This window comes from Pristiophorus japonicus, chromosome 4, assembly GCF_044704955.1.
Source record: "Pristiophorus japonicus isolate sPriJap1 chromosome 4, sPriJap1.hap1, whole genome shotgun sequence".
In the NCBI taxonomy this organism is placed as follows: Eukaryota; Metazoa; Chordata; class Chondrichthyes; family Pristiophoridae; genus Pristiophorus; species Pristiophorus japonicus.
Genome location: NC_091980.1, coordinates 119534710 through 119555252, shown reverse-complemented (window position 1 = coordinate 119555252; position 20543 = coordinate 119534710).

Below are 20543 nucleotides of genomic sequence, written 5' to 3'. Positions count from 1 at the left end.
GGATGAGCTGAGGCAACAGCAGAGATGGGCGATGTTATGGAGGTAGAAATAGGCGGTCTTAGTCCTGCTGTCGAAAACTCATTTCAGGGTCAAATATGGTACCAAGGTTGCGAACAGTCTGGTTCAGCCTCAGACAGAAGTTGGGGAGTGTCCAGTGTCCAGAGAATCAGTGTCCAGGGAATGGAGTTTGTGGCGGGTTCTGAAAACAATGGCTTCGGTCTTCCCACTATTCAACTGGAGGACATTTCTGCTCATCCAGAACTGGATGTCGGACAAGCATTCGGACAACTTAGAGACCTTGGAGAGGTCAAGAGAAGTGGTTCTGAGGTAGAACTGGGCATCATCAGCGTACACGTGGAAACTGACGTTGTGTTTCCGGATGATGTCACCAAGAGACAACATGTAGATAAGAAATAGGAGTGGTCAAGGATATATCCTTGGGGAACACCAGAGTTAACAATGTGGGAGTGGGAAGAGAAGCCGTTGCAGGTGATTCTCTGGCTACAATTAGATAGATAAGAATGGAACCAGGCAAGTGCAGTCCCACCCAGCTGGATGATGGTGGCGAGGACTTAGAGAAGGATAGAGTGGTCAACAATGTCAAAGGCTGCAGACAAGTCAAGAAGGACGAGGAGGGATAGTTTGCCTTTGTCACAGTCACAAAGAATGTCATTTGTGACTTTGATGAGAGCCATTTCAGTACTGCAGCAGGCGCAGAAATCGGATTGAAGGGATTCAAACATGGAATTATGGGAAAAATGGGCATGGATTTGGGAGGTGACAACACGTTCAAGGACTTTGAAGAGGAAAGGGAGGTTGGAGATGGGGCGGTAGTTTGCAGGGACTGATGGATCGAGGGTTGGCTTTTTGAGGAGAGGAGTGATGACGGCAGATTTAAGGGAGGGGGGGCAGTATCTGAGGAGAGAGAACCGTTAACAATGACAGCTAACATGGGAGCCAGAAAAGGAAGTTGGGTGGTTAGTAGTTTGGTGGGAATAGGGTCAAGGGAGCAGGAAGTGGTTCTCATGGACAGGATGAGTTCGGAGAGGTCATGAGGGGAGATCGGAGAGAAACTGGACGAAGATGTGAGGTCAGGGCTAGGGCAGGGGACTTCCTGAGAGGAAGTTTGACCTGGTGGGCTATGGGAAGGAGGGAAGAGTCAGAGGTGGCTGAACGGATGGACTCAATCTTAGAGACAAAGAAGTCCATGAGCTCCTCACACTTATTGTCGGAGGTGAGGGTGGAGACTGGGGAGAGGGGTTTAAGAAGACGGTTAGCAGTGGCAAATAGGTTTATCTTTGTCATGTATGTAACCACAATGTAACACCACTGTATTACTGTATACACTCAACCTAGATGCATACCTTGACCACAAGGGATGAACTTGTGGGAGACACTCCTTACCTGATCACACAGGTATAAAAAGGGAGGTCCCACGCAGGGTCATCGTCTTTGGAGTCCAGTGATTAAAGAGTTAAGGTCACAGAGTGACCTTGTCCCCAGAATGTGCCTTGTGTGGTTTCATACTGTAGAGTAAGGACTTTACATTGGCGACGAGAAACGGGAATTCACGGCCCACGAGAATGGCCACCGGTAGCACAGAGGAACAGTACTGTGTTGGGGAAGACTGGGATGATTTTGTCGAGAGGCTTCAGCAAAGCTTCGTTATGAAAGAATGGCTGGGGGATGCAGCGACCGACAAGCGAAGGGCTCATCTTTTGACCGGCTGCGGACCAAAGACTTACGCGCTCATGAAGGACTTACTAGCACCCGAAAAGCCGGCGGACAAAACCTTTGAAGAACTTAGCAAATTGATCGGGGAGCACCTCAAACCGGCGAGTAGCATACATATGGCCCGACACAGATTCTACACCCACCGACGTCATGAAGGACAGAGCATACCGGACTTCGTAGCGGACCTCCGGTGTTTGGCCAGCCTCTGTAAGTTCACAGGCGCCTGCAGGGGGGAGATGCTAAGGGACTTCTTTATCGAGGGCATCGGTCATGTGGGAATTTTCCGCAAATTAATTGAGACCAAGGATTTGACCTTGGAAGCGGCGGCGTTGTTAGCTCAAACTTTCATGGCATGGGAGGAAGAGACAAAAATAATATACGCGCGCAATTCTGCCTCTAATGCACCGATGTTCAGGGAGTCAACATCATCAATGCGACTCAGAGCCCTGCAGGCAAGCAGGGGCAGTCCGACACTCCCCAGGCAGCAATAGACCCCAGAGTAGGACTCTGAACGGACATTCACGCCATCACAGTAGACAATGCGGCCCGGGATGGGGCCATTGACACCCACTAATAGGGTACTTAAAAGCAGTCAAAGGGACAGTCAGCGCGGAATGCCTGGCCATAGTCCCTTTGTTCCCAACAATGGAAACTTTAACTCATGCTGGAGGTGTGGAGGAAAACACTCAGCTAGATCTTGCAGATTTCAACAGTTTGTCTGCAGGAACTGCAATCTCAGTGGCCACTTAGCTCGAATGTGCAGGAAGTCTGCAACCAGACTCATTTCTGAGGCGGATGGACCAGAAATGGTTCTTTGAGGCAGGATGACTTTTGGGGCAAATCGATGGATGCCGAGGTTCAGCGGGTCCATGTGCCGAATATTCACAGTTCATACACCAAAACGCCACCAATGATGATGAGAGTTTTATTAAACATTATCCCAGTACGCATGGAGCTGGACACTGGGGTCAGCCAGTCACTCGTGGGCGTTCAGCAATTTGAGAAGCTATGGCCACTTAAAGCCAGTAGACCCAAATTAGCACGTATTGAGACACAATTATGGACTTGCACTAAAGAAATTATTCAGGTGCTAGGCAGTGCAATGTTGGCTGTCACACACAATGGGTTAGTGAATCGGCTGCCGCTCTGGATTGTCCCAGGCAATGGTCCCGCACTGTTGGGGAGGAGCTGGTTAGCCGAGATGAACTGGAAATGGGGGGATGTTCACGCAATGTCATCTGTGGAGCGAAGTTTGTGCTCACAAGTCCTACAACAATTCGATTCACTATTCCAACCTGGCGTCGGGACTTTCAAAGGCACTAAAGAAGTGATGCACAACACCCCGGACGCCAGGCCAGTGCACCACAAAGCCAGAGCGGTATGTGATGTGGGAAAAGATCGAGAGCAAATTGGACTGGCTGTTGAGAGAAGGCATCATCCCGCCTGTTGAATTCAGCGACTGGGCGAGCCTCATCGTTCCCGTCCTAAAAGCGGATGGCTCTGTCAGGATCTGTGGCGACTACAAGGCCACCATCAATCGGTTGTCCCTACAAGATCAATACCCGCTCCCGAGAGCAGAGGACCTCTTCGCCACGCTGGCAGGCGGCAAGCTGTTCACCAAGTTGAGCTTCACTTCAGCCTATATGACCCAGGAACTGGCCGATGAATCTAAACTACTGACCACCATCACCACGCACAAGGGACTGTTCATTTATAACAGGTGCCCATTTGGCATTCGATCAGCGGCTGCGATTTTTCAAAGAAACATGGAAAGCCTGCTTAAATCCATTCCTGGAATGATCGTATTCCAGGACGACATCCTCATCACGGGTCGAGACACCGAGGAACACCTCCACAACCTGGAGGAGGTGCTAAGCCGACTGGACCGGGTAGGCCTGCAACTCAAGAAGTCTAAATGTGTGTTCTTAGCTCCTGAGGTTGAGTTTCTGGGCAGGAGGGTTGCTGCAGATGGGAATCGGCCCACCAAATCCAAAACAGAGGCGATTCGACGAGCACCCAGGCCCTGCAACACATCAGAATTGCATTCATTCCTGGGACTGTTGAACTATTTCGGGAACTTTCTGCCGAACTTGAGCACGTTGTTGGAGCCGCTACACGTGCTCCTGCGTAAGGGTTGTGATTGGTTTTGCGGGGACTGTCAGGAACGGGCTTTTGATCAGGCGGGAAACCTACTTTGTTCAAATAAGTTGTTGACCTTGTACGACTCCTGTAAAAACTTGGTTCTGACATGTGATGCATCGTCCTATGGGGTAGGGTGTGTGTTGCAGCAGGGCAATGCTGAGGGTCACTACAATCTGTGGCTTATGCCTCCAGGTCACGCTCTCAAGCAGAATGGGGATATAGTATGGTCGAGAAGGAAGAGTTTGCATGTGTCTATGGCGTAAAAAAAATGCATCAGTACCTCTTTGGTCGGAACTTTGAATTAGAGACGGACCACAAGCCATTAACATCCCTGTTGTCAGACAGCAAGGCTATTAATGCCAACTCATCAGCTCACATACAGCGATGAGCTCATACAGCTGCTTATGACTACTCCATCCGGCACCGACCCGGCACTGAAAATTGCGCTGATGAGCTCAGCAGGCTTCCACTGGCCACCAATGAGGGGGCAGCGGAGCAAAGCGCCGAGATGGTCATGGCTGTCGATGCCTTTGACAGTGCAGGCTCCCCCATCACAGCCTGCCAGATCAAAATCTGGACAAACAGAGCTCCCCTCCTATCCCTGATTAAGAAATGTGTCCTGACTGGGGATTGGGCGCCCACACACGGAGCATGCCCTGAGGAGGTCAGACCGTTCCACAGACGGATGGATGAGCTCTCCATCCAAGCCGACTGCCTACTATGGGCAGCCGGGTGCTTATGCCCCAGAAGGGCAAGGAGGCCTTCATCAGGGAACTCCACAACGAGCACCCAGGCATTGTGCTGATGAAGGCAATTGCCCGGTCACACATTTGGTGGCCTGGAATTGATTCAGACCTGGAACACTGTGTTCACAGGTGCACGACGTGTTCCCAGCTGGGTAATGCCCCCAGGGAGGACCCGCTCAGCCCGTGGCCCTGGCCCACCAGGCCATGGTCACGCATTCATGTTGACTACGCGGGCCCGTTCATGGGAAAGATGTTCCTTGTTATGGTAGATGCGTACTCGAAATGGATCGAGTGCATCATTCTGAATTCATGCACGTCATCCACTACTGTGGAAAGCCTACGTGCGATCTTTGCAACCCATGGCTTGCCGGACATCCTGGTTAGTGATAATGGCCCATGTTTCACAAGCTACGAATTCCGAGAGTTTATGTTGGGCAATGGCATCAACCACGTCGGGACTGCGCCGTTCAAACCGGCTTCCAATGGCCAGGCGGAACGTGCGGTCCAAATCATTAAGCAAGATATGCTCTGGATTCAAGGACCCTCCCTACAATGCCGCCTATCGCATCTCCTGCTGGCCTATAGATCCCAACCGCACTCACTCACGGGGGTCCTGCCTGCAGAGCTACTAATGAAACTGACACTCAAAACTCGGTTGTCCCTAATTCACCCAGTCCTGACCGACATAGTTGAGAGCAAGCGCAAGTCACAAAACGAGTACCATGACCGTAATTCGAGGGGGAGATGTATAGAAATAAATGATCCTGTATTCATTCTCAATCACGCCATGGGGCCCAAATGGCTTGAGGGCCCTGTAATTGACAAAGAGGGGAATAGGGTCATCGTGGTAAAACTCAACAATGGTCAGATATGCCGTAAGCATCTGGACCAAGTTAAAAAAAGGTTCAGCATCGACACGGAGGAACCTGAAGAAGACCATGAGATGGAGCTCACAACACCGCCAGTGAACGAGCAACAAGAGCAATCAGAAGAATGCACAGTCCCTGCGGTCAGCCCGGACAGGCCGGAATCACCACAGGTGACAGACAGTCACGTCAGTGTCCAACAACCAGAGCCCCAACTGCGGCGCTCCACGAGGAAGCGTAGACCAGCTGAAAGACTAAACCTATGATCCCAATAAGACTTTGGGGGGGCGGGGGGGAGGTGATGTCATGTATGTAACCACAATGTAACACCACTGTATTACTGTTTACACTCAACCTAGATGCACACCTTGACTACAAGGGGTGAACTTGTGGGAGACACTCCTAACCTGATCACACAGGTATAAAAAGGGAGGTCCCATGCAGGGTCATCGTCTTTGGAGTCCAGTGAATAAAGAGTTAAGGTCACAGAGTGACCTTGTCCCCAGAATATGCCTCGTGTGGTTTCATACTGTAAAGGACTTTACAATCTTTACATTCCAGAATTATTCTGGAATAGTGAACAATTTTGGCAGACGAGAGCAGAACCCAATAGTGTTTTATGTGGTCCAGTCAGATCTGGCGGTGAATGGCTAAACCAGTTGTCCGCCAAATTCGTTCAAGTCTACGCTACTTGGACTTAAAGGAGCAAAGATCAGGGCTGTACCAGAGGGAATGGCCAGGGTGAGAGAGAGTAATTGTTTTAACAGGGACTAGGGCATCAAAGGTGGTGGTGAGGGTGTGATTGAACAGATCGAACAGTAGCTGCAGAAATGACATGGTGAATGGAAGACCAAAGGCTGGAGAGTTGGGAGTTGATAAGTGCAGTTGTCAGAGAGCCAGCAGTGGTCCAGGGTTGCACACGTAAGGAGGTAGGGTTCCAGGGGGGGGGAGGGGGAGGGGTGGTGGGGGGGAGGGTGATGTGGGGGGAGAGCGATACGAGGAAGTGGTCAGAGATGGCCTTATCTGTGATTGACACGATGGGGTAGCGAGGCCACAAGAGATGGCAAGGTCAAGGGGTGGCCATGAATATGTGTTGGGCAGTTTACATGCAGGGAGATATTAAGGGAGGATAGGAGGCTAGTGAACTCAGAGGAGAGGGAGCATGATGAATTGAGATGGAGGTTGAAATCACTGAGGATGAGAAGTCGTTCGGTGCAGAGGGAGGAAAGTAGTGAAGAAATATCGATAATACATTTTTATGGTGCTTGGGTGGGCGTTAGAGAATGATAATTTTAAATGAGAGGTGAGAGGGGTGGAATAGGGCGAGATGCTCAAAGGAGGAGAAAGTGGCGGAGGAGTAGGGGGCCAGACCAAGGTGTGATTTGGTGATGAGAGTCACACCGCCACCACAGCGTTCTGAGCGGGGCAAGTGGTGAAGGTACAGCCAGGCGGGGAGGCTTCATTTAAGGGTAAGGTGTCATCACCCCTCAACCAGGTTTCCGTCAGGGCCATGATGTCGATGGATAAGCTCATGGATGGGAAGGGCCTTGCACAGATTGGGAGTTTAACCTGACACCCTCCGGTCTGCATATCTCAGCTGCACATTGCCGTAAACCAGTTGGACTTTCACCGGTCTCCTTAAATGGTGGGTTTGATGAAGAAAATATTTAATGCTTCGTAGGAGTAAAGTCTGATTGCATTGAATAAGAAGCTGCATTTCAGACGATTAATCAGCCTTTCAGTATTTTTTGGGTCAGTCATTTCTGACTCAGAAGTTAAATGCACCGCCCTGTGTGGTACTTAGCTGCACAGGCTAGGAAAGACCCGGATACATAGGAACAGGAGTAGGCCATTCAGCCCCTCCAACCTGTTCCGTCATGCAATGAGATCGTGGCCGATCTTAACTCCATTTACCCACCTTTGCTCCATATCCCTTGATACCCTTACCCAACAAAAATCTATCGATCTCCGTCTTGAAAGCTCCAATTGACCTCCAGCATCCACAGCCTTTTGGGGGAGAGAATTCCTGATTTCCATTACCCTTTATGTGAATACGTACTTCTTGATTTCACCCCTGAATGGTCTGGTTCTAATTTTAAGGCGATGCCCCCTTGTTTTGGATTCCCCCACCAGAGAAAACTTTTTCCCATCGAATCCTTTGGTCATTTTAAAAACAACTACAATCCCTGTGCTGGCTTTGCTGATCTGATTCAGGGTGGACAGTGGTGGTGGCTGGAGATAACTCCAGCTGTTGTCCATGAGGGATATTGTCGCATTGCGCGTTTAGAAATATCTGTTGCCAATCACAAATGCTTGGGAAATGGACCTCGGTGTTCGCGGGCTTCAGACCTGTCCTGACCTGCCTCCTTTGGCCTTTGTGGATGTCGGGAGGCAGAAAATCAAACTTGGCAATGATGCCCCATGCAGTTGAACAGGCTGCCAACACTCACGGTTCAGGCTCACACCTGAAAAATGGCCACTTGGAAGAAGTGTCAGAGGGTGCCTGATGCTCACAGAACTGTCCTCAGGGAGAGCCAGCACCTTTGGGAGACTGAGGGGGAAACGAGCACAAATTAAAGCTGCGACTATGTGGAACTGGAGCCATATTGACATTTTCTGTAATGGGGGGAGGGGGGGACGCGGTGGGGTGGATGTGGTGATGTTACTGCTCGCTTTTAAAATGGGATCATTCTCAACAGAAAGGAAGAGTGAGGGGAGTGGTGGGAGCGGGGGAAAGCTGAGGAGATCAATCCATCATCCTGACCGATCGGCTGCTGATTGACTGACCTATTTCATCACCTCTTGTGGGAAGCAGTGTGGGTGAACTCTGACCTACTTTTAACAGACAAATGGTTTTTGGGGAGGGAGGAAGGTGGGGAAGTGACCGGGGTTTGTGGCTCCAGTCGATATTTAATGGTTTCTGAGGGTCCTGTCGTTAAGTTCCATGAGAGGTTAAATTTCCTGCTTAAACCAACAGGTTTAAAGAAACAGTAAAATTTTGAGTGTCGCTCGGTTTAGGAACATTTAACGTGCTGCTCAGAGGCCACAGCAAGGTCAAAGTCTGCGACTGTATTGGCAGATGTGGAAACTGTAAACCTCGAATCACTGGCTGTTCTTAAACAGCAAGCGTGTGTTGGGCCGCTTGTATTTGAATGGCTGGCAAACGGATGTGGGAGGAAGTGGAGTCTATTAATATTAGCAGAGAACACAAGCCCTATTGTACCAGGGCAGCCAGTGAAGTCATTCGGAAGTTCCACAGTGCAGGAAAGAGTGAAATGAGTGAGTTTCCTGCTCCTGGCTACATGGAAAGGGTTTTTTTTTTAATACTGTCAGTGTGAGCAGCACTTCATTAATGTCAGGAAATTGCTCCCACAGTCATGTGATTTGAATTGACCCCTAACACGCATAATGCCGTCTAGTCAAAGCTAACGTGCCTGTCAGCTCAGCGGGTTTACCCAGTGAGTAGTCAAGTGATGATAGGCCGAGGTTTGGGCCCCAGTCTGTGTTTAATAAAGAAAGGCTTGCATTTATATAGCGCATTACACAACCGCAGGACCTCCCAAAGCACTTTACAGTCAATGGCATACTTTCGAAGTGCAGTCACTATTGTGATGTAGAGAAACCACCATCGTTGAATCCCCCACCATCAATATCCTGGGGGTCACCATTGACCAGAAACTTAACAGCCACGTAAACACTGTGACTAGAAGAGCGGGTCAGAGACTGGGTATTCAGCAGTGCGTGTCTCACCTCCTGACTCCCCAAAGCCTTTCCACCATCTACAAGGCACAAGTCAGGGGTGTGATGGAATACTTTCCATTTGCCTGGATGAGTGCAGCTCCAACAACCCTCAAGAATCTCAACACCATCCAGGACAAAGCAGCCCTGCTTTATCAGAATCCCATCCACTAATCGACCATCTTAAACATTCGCTCCCCCCACCCCAATGGCTGCAGTGTGTACCATCTTGAAAATGCACTACAGCAACTCACCAAGGCTTCTTCGGCAGCACTTCCCAAAGCCGCAACCGCAACCACCTAGAAGGACAAGGATAGCAGGCACATGGGAACACCATCACCTCCACGTTCCCCTCCAAGTCACAAGCCATCCTGACTTGGAAATATATCGCCATTCCTTCATCATCGCTGGGTCAGAATCCTGGAACTCCCTCCCTAACAGCACTGTGGGAGTACCTTCACCACACGGACTGCAGAGGTTCAAGGCGGCGCCTCACCACCACCTTCTCAAGGGCAATTAGGGATGGCCAATAAATGCCGGCCTTGCCAGCGATGCCCACATCCCATGAATGAATATAAAAAGCAAGCTCCCACAAACAGCAATGTAGTTGTTATATATGTGAACTTGTATTTACTCTGTACAGCCACCAGAGGGCTCATCCACTGGAGTCCCAAGGGATCCCATAATTTTAGGAGGCCTCACAGGTTGGAGAGGCACTCTGGAGACCTGCAATAAAAGACTAAGTGCACACTTTACTTTGAGCTCACAGTGTTCAGTCTGACTCTTTCTCCATACATAACAACTGGCAACGAGATACAGATAGCAAACCCAAAGATGCAGAGAACAGTGGGCATCCTGGAGAAATTATCAGAGGGAGATGATTGGGAAACTTTTGTGGAGCGACTCAACCAATACTTTGTAGCCAATGAGCTAGATGGGGAAGAGAACGCTGCCAAACGAAGGGTGATCCTCCTCACTGTCTGTGGGGCACCAACGTATGGCCTCATGAAGAATCTGCTTACTCCAGCGAAACCCACAGAGAAATCATATGACGATTTATGCACACTGGTCCGAGAACATTTGAACCCGAAGGAAAGCGTTCTGATGGCGAGGTACCGGTTCTACACCTACAAAAGATCTAAAGGCCAGGAAGTGGCGAGTTATATCGCCGAGCTAAGACGCTTTGCAGGACATTGCGAAATTGAAGGATATTTGGAGCACATGCTCAGAGACTTTTTCGTACTTGGTATTGGCCACGAAACCATACTTCACAAACTTTTGACTGTAGAGATCCCAACCTTGAGTAAGGCCATAGCGATAGCCCAGGCATTCATTGCCATCAGTGACAATACTAAGCAAATCTCTCAGCACACAAGTGTTGCTACAAGTACTGTGAACAAAGTGATATTGTTTTCGAATCGTAATGTGCAGGGCTGGTCACAGATACCTGCAGCTACACATCCGCAGATGACTCAGAGTCCATCATCAAGGGTGATGAATGCAAGGCCATTAACACCTTGTTGCCGTTGTGGGGGTGATCATCGTTTCCATTCATGCCGATTCAAAGGGTACATTTGCAAGGGCTGTGGAACAATGGGACACCTCCAACGAGTGTGCAGGCGAGCTGCAAATCCTGTTAAACCTGCAAACCACCATGTTGCAGAGGAGGACAGATTCACGGAGGATCACAACGAATCAGAGCCTCAGACCGAGGAGGCAGAGGTACATGGGGTGCACACATTCACCACAAATTGTCCCCCGATAATGCTGAATGTTGAACTAAATGAACTCCCAGTGTCAATGGAGCTGGACATGGGTGCAAGCCAGTCCATCATGGGCAAAAAGACTTTCAAAAGATTGTGATGCAACAAGGCCTCAAGGCCAGTCTTAACTTCAGTTCACATGAAACTAAGAACTTACACAAAAGAACTGATTCCTGTAATCGGCAGTGCTACCGTAAAGGTGCACAAACTACCACTCTGGGCGGTACCGGGCGATGGTCCCACGCTGCTCGGCAGGAGCTGGCTGGGAAAGACACGCTGGAACTGGGACGGCATCCGAGCGCTATCGCCTGCTGATAACACTTCATGTGCCCAGGTCTTAAACAGATTTCCTTCGCTGTTCGAACCAGGCATCGGGAAATTCCAAGGAGCAAAAGTACAGATCCACCTAATTCCGGGGGCGCGATCCATCCATCACAAGCCGAGAGCTGTACATGATGAGAGAAAGGGTAGAGATCAAGTTAGACTGGCTGCAAAGAAAGGGCATCATTTCACCAATCGAGTTCAACGAGTGGGCCAGTCCGATCATTCCTGTCCTCAAGGGAGATGGCACCATCAGGATCTGTGGCGATCACAAAGTAACTATCAATCGTTTCTCCCTGCGGGACCAATACCCACTACCAAAGGCCGACGACCTCTTTGCAACGCTGGCGGGAGGAAAGATGTTCAAGAAGCTGGATCTGACCTCAGCCTACATGATGCAGGAACTGGAGGAATCATCGGAGGCTCTCACCTGCATCAACACGCACAAAGGTCTTTTTGTTTATAACAGATGCCCATTTGGAATCAGATCAGCGGCGGCGATATTCCAGAGAAACATGGAAAGCTTACTGAAGTCGGTCCCGCACTCTGTGGTCTTCCAGGACGACATCTTGGTCACAGGCCAAAACATAGTCAAGCATCTGCAGCACCTGGAGGAGGTTCTTAGTCGACTCAACCACTTGGGGCTCAGGTTAAAACGCTCGAAGAGTGTTTTCCTGGCACCTGAAGTGGAGTTCTTGGGAAGGAGGATTGCGGCGGACGGCATCAGGCCGTGAAGATGGAGCCAATCGAGAACGCACCAAGGCCACAGAATGTGACGGAGACTCCTGAACTGGGACTCCTGAACTACTTTGGTAACTTCTTACCGGGTCTTAGCACACTGTTAGAACCATTACATGTCTTACTACGAAAAGGGGGCGAATGGGTTTGGGGCAAAAGCCAAGAAAATGCCTTTGTAAAAGCGAGAAAATTGGTATGCTCAAACAAATTGTCACTTATATCCCTGTTTTCCGAGAATAAAGGGATAAATACCAATGCATCGGCTCACATCCAGAGATGGGCGCTCACGTTGTCCGCATACAACTATGCCATCCACCACAGGCCAGGCACAGAAAACTGCGCCGATGCTCTCAGTAGGCTACCATTGCCCACCACGGGGGTGGAAATGGCGCAGCCCTCAGATCTAGCCATGGTTATGGAAGCATTTGAGAGTGAGCAATCACCCTTCACTGCCCGGCAGATCAAAACCTGGACGATCCAGGACCTCTTATTATCTCTAGTGGAAATGCAGGAAGAGATAAAGCCGTTCCAGTGGCACAAAGATGAAATGTCTATACAAGCAGACTTCCTTCTGTGGGGCAATCGAGTGGTGGTCCCCAAGAAGGGCAGAGACACCTTCATCAATGACCTCCACAGTACCCACCCAGGCGTTGTAATGATTAAAGCGATAGCCAGATTCCACGTGTGGTGGCCCAATATCGATGCAGATTTAGAATCCTGTGTTCACAGATGTAATACATGCTCGCAGTTCAGCAATGTACACAGGGAGGTGTCGCTAAGTTTATGGTCTTGGCCCTCCAAACCGTGATCTAGGGTACACGTCGACTATGTAGGCCCGTTTTTGGGTAAAATGTTCCTTGTGGTTGTAGACGCGTATTCCAAGTGGATTGAATGTGAGATAATGTTGGCTAGCACGTCCGCTGCCACAACTGAAAGCCTCCGGGCCATGTTTTCCACTCACGGCTTACCCGATGTCCTGGTGAGCGACAACGGGCCATGTTTTATCAGTGCTGAGTTCAAAGAATTCATGACCCGTAATGGGATCAAACATGTCACATCTGCCCCGTTTAAACCAGCGTCCAATCGTCAGGCAGAGAGAGCAGTGCAAACCATCAAGCAAGGCTTGAAGAGGATAACTGAAGGCTCACTGCAGACTCGCCTATCCCGAGTCCTGCTTAGCTACCGCACGAGACTCCACTCACTCACTGGGATCCCACCTGCTGAACTGCTCATGAAAAGAGCACTTAAGACAAGGCTCTCGTTAGTTTACCCTGATCTACATGAACAGGTAGAGAGCAGGCGACTTCAACAAAGTACATACCGTGATAGTGCAAATGTGTCACGTGAGATTGAAATCAATGATCCTGTATTTGTATTAAATTATGGACACGGTCCCAAGTGGCTTCCCGGCACTGTCATGGCCAAAGAGGGGAGCAGGGTGTTTCGGGTCAAACTTTCAAATGGACTCATTCACCGGAAACACTTGGACCAAATGAAACTCAGATTCACGGACTATCCTGAGCAACCCACCTTGGACCCTACCTTTTTTGATCCCCCAACACACACACCAGTGGCAACCGGCACCACGGTTGACCACGAAGCAGAACCGATCATCCACAGCAGCCCTGGTGGACCCAACACACCAGGCAGCCCAGCCAGGCCAGCTGCACAGCAGCCCAGCGAGAGCCCAACAAATGATTTAACAATACCAGCTTTCACACCGAGACGATCAACCAGGGCAAGAAGGGCCCCAGGTCGTCTCACATTGTAAATAGTTACACTATTGACTTTGGGGGCGGGGGAGTGTTGTTATATATGTGGACTTGTATTTATTCTGTGCAACCACCAGAGGGCTCATCCCCTGGAGTCCCAAGGGATCCCATAATCTCTTGGGAACACAGGTATTTAAGGAGGCCTCATAGGTTGGAGAGGCACTCTGGAGACCTGCAATAAAAGACTAAGGTCACACTTTACTTTGAGCTCACAGTGTTCAGTCTGACTCATTCTCCTTACATAACAGGTGATGATGACCAGATAATCTGTTTTAGTGATGTTAGTTGAGGGATAATATTGGTCAGGTAACTGGAACGAACTCTCCTGCTCTTCTTTGCACAGTGCCATGGGATCTTTTACGTCCACCTGAGAGGGCAGACAGTTTAACGTCTCATCCAAAAGACAGCACCTCCCTCAGTGCTGTGTTGGAGTGTCAGCCTAGATTATGTGTTACATCAAGTCTCTTCATTCTATGTGGACTTCCAGAAAGCATCTGGGGATTCAGGGTATGAACAAGAATGCTAAAAGGTACAAAACAACAGGTACTTGTTAGAAGAGTTACATCAGGGTTGGGAAATCATTGAGAGAGTGTCTTACTACTGTTGAGGATTCTGCTATTCCCATTTTCACCACCTTCTAGACCCATATTTTGTTTCTTTACTTGTCCCATTATCATGGTCCTTTTGCTTTGTAAAATCATACCGTTTGTCATTTAATGCCTTCCACCCTATCACAGACCTCCCCTTCTTTCCTCCCCTCCCCCTTTGTCCACCCCTGCACGTGCTTAAAAATCCGTTACATCGCTAACTTTTTCCAGTTCGGAAGAGGGTCATCGACCAGAAACATTGGGCCCAAGTTTCGGCCTCAGTTGCTCCTGATTTTTTGGAGCAACCGGTGTAGAACGGAGTATCTTAGAAATTCAAATTCTCGGCATTTAGTTTGCTCCAGTTCTAGTTAGTTAGAACAGTTTCACTTTGGAACAGAATTTTCTTTTCAAAAGGGGGCGTGTCTGGCCACTTACGCCTGTTTTCAAAGTTTCGGCAGTGAAAACTTACTCCAAACTAACTTAGAATGGAGTAAGTGAAGATTTTTGTACGCTCGAAAAAACCTTGTCTACACTTTAGAAAATCAGGCGTAGGTTACAAATTAGGCATAGGGAACGAGGTGGGGGGGGGGGGGAGGGGGGGAAGGGAAGTCATTAAATTCTACAATCAATCCTTAGTTATACTTATATAAATATTATACAAATAAATCCAACCTGAATAAAAATTTATAAGCAAAGAAAAGATTAAATAAACCATGTTCCTACCTGTGTGAAACAGCAGCAGCCTTCGAGCTGCTGTGCTTCAGGCAGGCCTTTCATGTTGGAGACAGGCAGGGGTGTGGCGTCAGTGTCTCGACGGCAGCCCCAACAGCGGCAGCAAGCAGCCTTCGAGCTGAGCTGCTGTGCTGCAGGCAGGCCTTCATTCTGTTAGTGGCTGGCCAGCAGCCGAAGGATCAACACCGGACGCACGCAGCTTTTCAAGGGGGTTGAGGCCATTCGGCCATGGGATAGGAGCGGCGTCAGCGGCTGGCCAGCAGCCGAAGGATTAACACCGGACGCACGCAGCTTTTCAAGGGGGTTGAGGCCATTCGGCCATGGGATAGGAGCGGCGTCAGCGGCTGGCCAGCAGCCGAAGGATTAACACCGGACGCACGCAGCTTTTCAAGGGGGTTGAGGCCATTCGGCCCACGCTTAAGGGGCGGTGTCAGTGGCTCGGCGGCAGCCGAGTCCTTTTAAAAATGGCCGAGTGCCAATGTTTGTTTGACACTGCACGTGCGCGCACGCTCCAACGCGCACGCGCAGGGTTGCCGGCACCACGTTGGCTCATTTAAATTGGACCCACCCCCCACTACTTACAGAATCGGCGCGAGTGTTTGGCTCCGTCCCCCGCTGTGAAGAGCGCGCCGCGCCAAGCTGAGATCGAGCTCCGAGGAGCCGGAGAATATCGAAGTTTTTTTCTAGAGCACTTTTAGACGCGAAGAACAGGCGTCCAGCTCGGAGGTGCGCCGTTTTCGGCGCGGGCCGAAACTTGGGGCCGATAACTCTGTTGCTCTCTCCACAGATGCTGCCTGACATGCTGAGTATTTCCAGCATTTTCTGTTCTTATTTCAGATTTCCAGCATCCGTAGTATTTTGCTTTTGTATTAGTGTCCTACCACTGTTTACATCAATGACACAGTTTCAGAAACCCAATTCAAAGTTACAAATAATATCAAACAAGGAGGGACAATGGAATTAGAAAATGAAGCTCAAAAATTACAGAATGAGTTGGGACAAAATATGTAAATGAGCAGAGCAATGGAAGGAAAAATGAGCAACACACATACTCCAGGAATGATGCTGAAATGGTTATGGATAAAATTGAAAAAGACTGAGGAATCTTAGTAGACTTGACACTCAACATGTACAACTAATGCAGAACAGAAATCATCAAAGCTAATAGAATGTTGAACTGCATCATCAAAACTGTAGAATACAAGTCAGGGAAAGTCATGATCAAGTCAGAACTCAGCTTGAGCAATGATCCAGATCTAGTCACTGAACTGCATGCGCTTCATATATTGGAGGCAGTGGAGAGAGAGCTACAAGGCTGATCCCTGGCCTGAGTTATGAGGAAAGGCTGGGGAAACGTGCGCCTTTCCCGCCTTGAAAGAAGGAGGCAGCAGAGGGGTGATCTTATACAGGTTTATAAAATAGTAATTGATATGGAAAAGGTAAATCTGTAAAATTAATTTAAACTAAATTGTGAGAGTTGGACAAAGAGCCACTGGGTGAAACATGTAAACGGTAATTTTACGACTGATAATGGGAAATTCTTTTTCACACAAAGAGTGACCGACACATGGAAAGGACTTCAGGATAGAGCAGTGCTGAAAATCCCGGAATCATTGAAGAACCAATTGGATGCTGCAATGCAGAATGGGGTGGGGAGGAGAGGGTGGGGGAGAGGGGGGCAGGGGTCGTTTCCAGACTGTAATTAATTTGTGATCTTATGGAGAGTCGGCCTAGATTGCGTGCTCAATTCCTGAAGGGACCGAGCCATGCACTGGCAGCTCTCTGTCACCTCGCCCATATTTAAAGTGAATATTGCTGCAGTATTCGACCAACTGAAATGTTTTTTTTGTGCGTATAAAATATGCGCTAGCCATGGCCAAGTTGGCAGCACTCTCGCCTCTGAGTCAGAATGTTGTGGATTCAAGTCCCACTCCAGAGACTTGAGCACAAAATCTAGCTGTTCACTCGTGTGCAGTATGGAGGGATCATTGCACTGTCGGAGGTTCTGTTTTTCAGATGAGACGTTAAACTGAGACTCCATCTGCCCTATCAAGTGGATGTAAAAGATCCTGTGGCACTATTTCAAAGACGAGCAAGGAAGTTAGACCACCGCGGTGTCCTGGTCACGATTTAACCATCAACCAACATCACTAAAACATTTGGCCATTATCACATTGCTGTTTCTGGACCTTGCTGTGTGCACATTGGCTGCCGTGCTTCCCACATTACAACAGTGACTACACTTCAAAAGTATTTCATTGACTGTAAAGCACTTTGGGACATCCTGTGGTCATGAAAGGCGCTATATAAATCTAAGTTCTTTCTTTCAATGTGGGGAATGGCAGGCGTTATCCCACTTCCTACCACCAGGTGGCAGCGTTCAGCTACAGTGTGTAAAATCACAGGTAACAGTCGAGATTCAGACTGCAGTTATAACCCATTGTAGTCCAATAATAGTGAAAAGATTCACTTTAAAAATTGTATGTTTTCTAAAAAAGCTCATCTTTTTAAATTGAAGGCACTGTACCCTTGCAAGTTCATACATTGTAAAAACTTTATTCTAATTTTATAAGATAAAGTAGGACCCATTCAGCCAGGTCTCACTGTCCTCAGCCTGTCTCTGGGTCAGTTGGAGTGACAGGTACCACGGGACCAGCAGTATCGCTTCATTGTACAACAGTTTGTGGTGTCTAGGCATTCTGTTGCTGGTCCTATACAGGTGTTTCCATTCCACATCAGTGTGCTGACGTCTCTAATATACAAGTGAACTGAGTGCTTTCTACCTAAATAGGTAGAGCCCTAGCTCCTTCATCTCTGAATCAGAAGGTTGTGGGTTCAAGTCCCACTCCAGAGACTTGTGCACAAATTCTAGGCTGACACTCCCAGTGCAGTGCTGAGGAAGTGCTGCACTGTCAGAGGTACCGTATTTCAGATAAGATGTTATTGAAGCCCAGTCCTTGCTCTCAGGTGAATGTAAATGATCTCATGGCACTATCGGTGGGGCAGAAACAGTTTTCTGCCCCACAATTGATTTCTTCTCTCCCCACCCACCCAAGTTTCCAAACACAATTTGGTCCAAAGCACCTAATATAATTTATGACGTGCCCCCTGCACCTTTCTGCTCAAAGAAAAATTCCCACAAAGTTGCTGAAAGTACAAGCTGATTACAGCGCAGCTGGGAAACAGGGCATCTGGGACCCAAGTGCACAGGGCTTTAGTCTTGCTGTTATTTTGACAGCAGATTCAGGCCTATTGTGTACCCAGTCAAGATGTACATCTCTCTGTTTTGAATGCATCACTCTCCATGTGTTCGAATGCATGTGTGTGCCTCTCCCTCTCTTAGTTTCAGGGTGTCTCTCTAACTGTGCACTTCAGTGTATGTGTCTCCTTCTTTAGTGCGTATGTTTCTCTCCAGATATTTGTGTCTCTCCTCCCCCAGTGTATTTCTCTGTCTGTGTCTCTCCCAGGTGTGTCTCACTCTCTCGTGTATTTCAGTATGGCCATAGTCTCCAGGTGCTTCAATGTGTGTGTGCCTCCCCCTGTTCGAGTTTCTCTGTGTTTCAGTGTGTGCCTCTCTCCCAGTTTGAGTGTCTGTGTTTCAGTGTCTTTCTCTGTGTCATTCCCTGTTTCAGCGTCTGTATTCCAGTGTCTCTGTGTGTCTCCCTGTTTCAGCGTCTGTATTCCAGTGTCTCTGTGTGTCTCCCTGTTTCAGCACCATGTTCCAGTGTGTGTCTGTCTCTCCCTGTTTGAGTGTCTCCATGTTTGAGTATCTCTTCCTGTTTGAGTGTCTGTGTTTCAGTCTCTCCCTGTTTCAGTGTCTGTGTTTCAATGTTTCAGTGATCTGAATGGGACCAGAGTGGCAGTGACTCAACAGAGGCAGAATTCGAAAGAGTGACGTCAGACTTTAAAAAGTGACGTCTGCATAAGTGAAGGAACTGATTGGTGAGTAGCTCATGAGTGGTTTTTTAAAAGTTTTAAGTTTATTTCTGCTAAGTTAGTTTTTGTCTATTAAATAGAGGCATGTTTGGTCAGCTCAATTCCATGGAATGCACATCCTGTGCCATGTGGGAAGTCCTGGTCGCTTTTCGTGGCCTGAACGACCACGTGTGCAGGACGTGTCGCCAGCGATAGCAGCTTGAGCTCCGGGTTTTGGAGCTTGAGGGACGACTGAAGTCACTGCAGTGCATCTGCGAGGCCGAGAACTTCATGGTAGTGCGTTCCTGAAGTTGGTCATCTCGCAACTTAAGAGTGTGCAGGCGGAGAGGGAATGGGTGATCGCCAGACAGAAGAGTGGAACCAGGCAGGCAGTGCAGGAGTCCACAGAGTGCATCTCGCTCGCTAACTGGTTTTCAATTCTGGATACTGGTGAGGCCGATGGTTCCTCTGGGGAATGCAGCCAGAGCCAAGTCCACGGCACCATGGGTGGCTCAGCTGCACAGGGAGGGAGGAAGAAGGGTGGAAGAGCAATAGTGGTAGAAACATAGAAACATAAAAAATAGGTACAGGAGTAGGCCATTCGGCCCTTCGAGCCTACACCACCATTCAATAAGATCATGGCTGATCATTCACCTCAGTACCCTTTTCCTGCTTTCTCTCCATACCCCTTGATCCCTTTAGCCGTAAGGGCCATATCTAACTCCCTCTTGAATATATCCAATGAACTGGCATCAACAACTCTCTGTGGCAGGGAATTCCACAGGTTAAAAACTCTCTGAGTGAAGAAGTTTCTCCTCATTTCAGTCCTAAATGGCTTACTCCTTATCCTTAGACTGTGTCACCTGGTTCTGGACTTCCCCAACATCGGGAACATTCTTCCTGCATCTAACCTGTCCAGTCCCGTCAGAATCTTATACGTTTCTATGAGATCCCCTCTCATCCTTCTAAACTCCAGTGAATAAAGGCCCAGTTGATCCGGTTTCTCCTGATATGTCAGTCCAGCCATCCCGGGAATCAGTCTGGTGAACCTTCGCTGCACTCCCTCAATAGCAAGAACGTCCTTCCTCAGATTAGGAGACCAAAACTGAGCACAATATTCCAGGTGAGGCCTCACCAAGACCCTGTACAACTGCAGTAAGACCTCCCTGCTCCTATACTCAAAACCCCTAGCTATGAAAGCCAACATAACATTTGCCTTCTTCACCGCCTGCTGTACCTGCATGCCAACTTTCAATGATTGATGTAACATGACACCCAGATCTCGTTGCACCTCCCCTTTTCCTAATCTGCCGCCATTCAGCTAATATTCTGCCTTTGTGTTTTTGCTCCCAAAGTGGATAATCTCATATTTATCCACATTGTACTGCATTTGCCATGCATTTGCCCACTCATCTAACCTGTCCAAGTCACGCTGCAGTCTCTTAGCGTCCTCCTCACAGCTCACACCGCCACCCAGTTTAGTGTCATC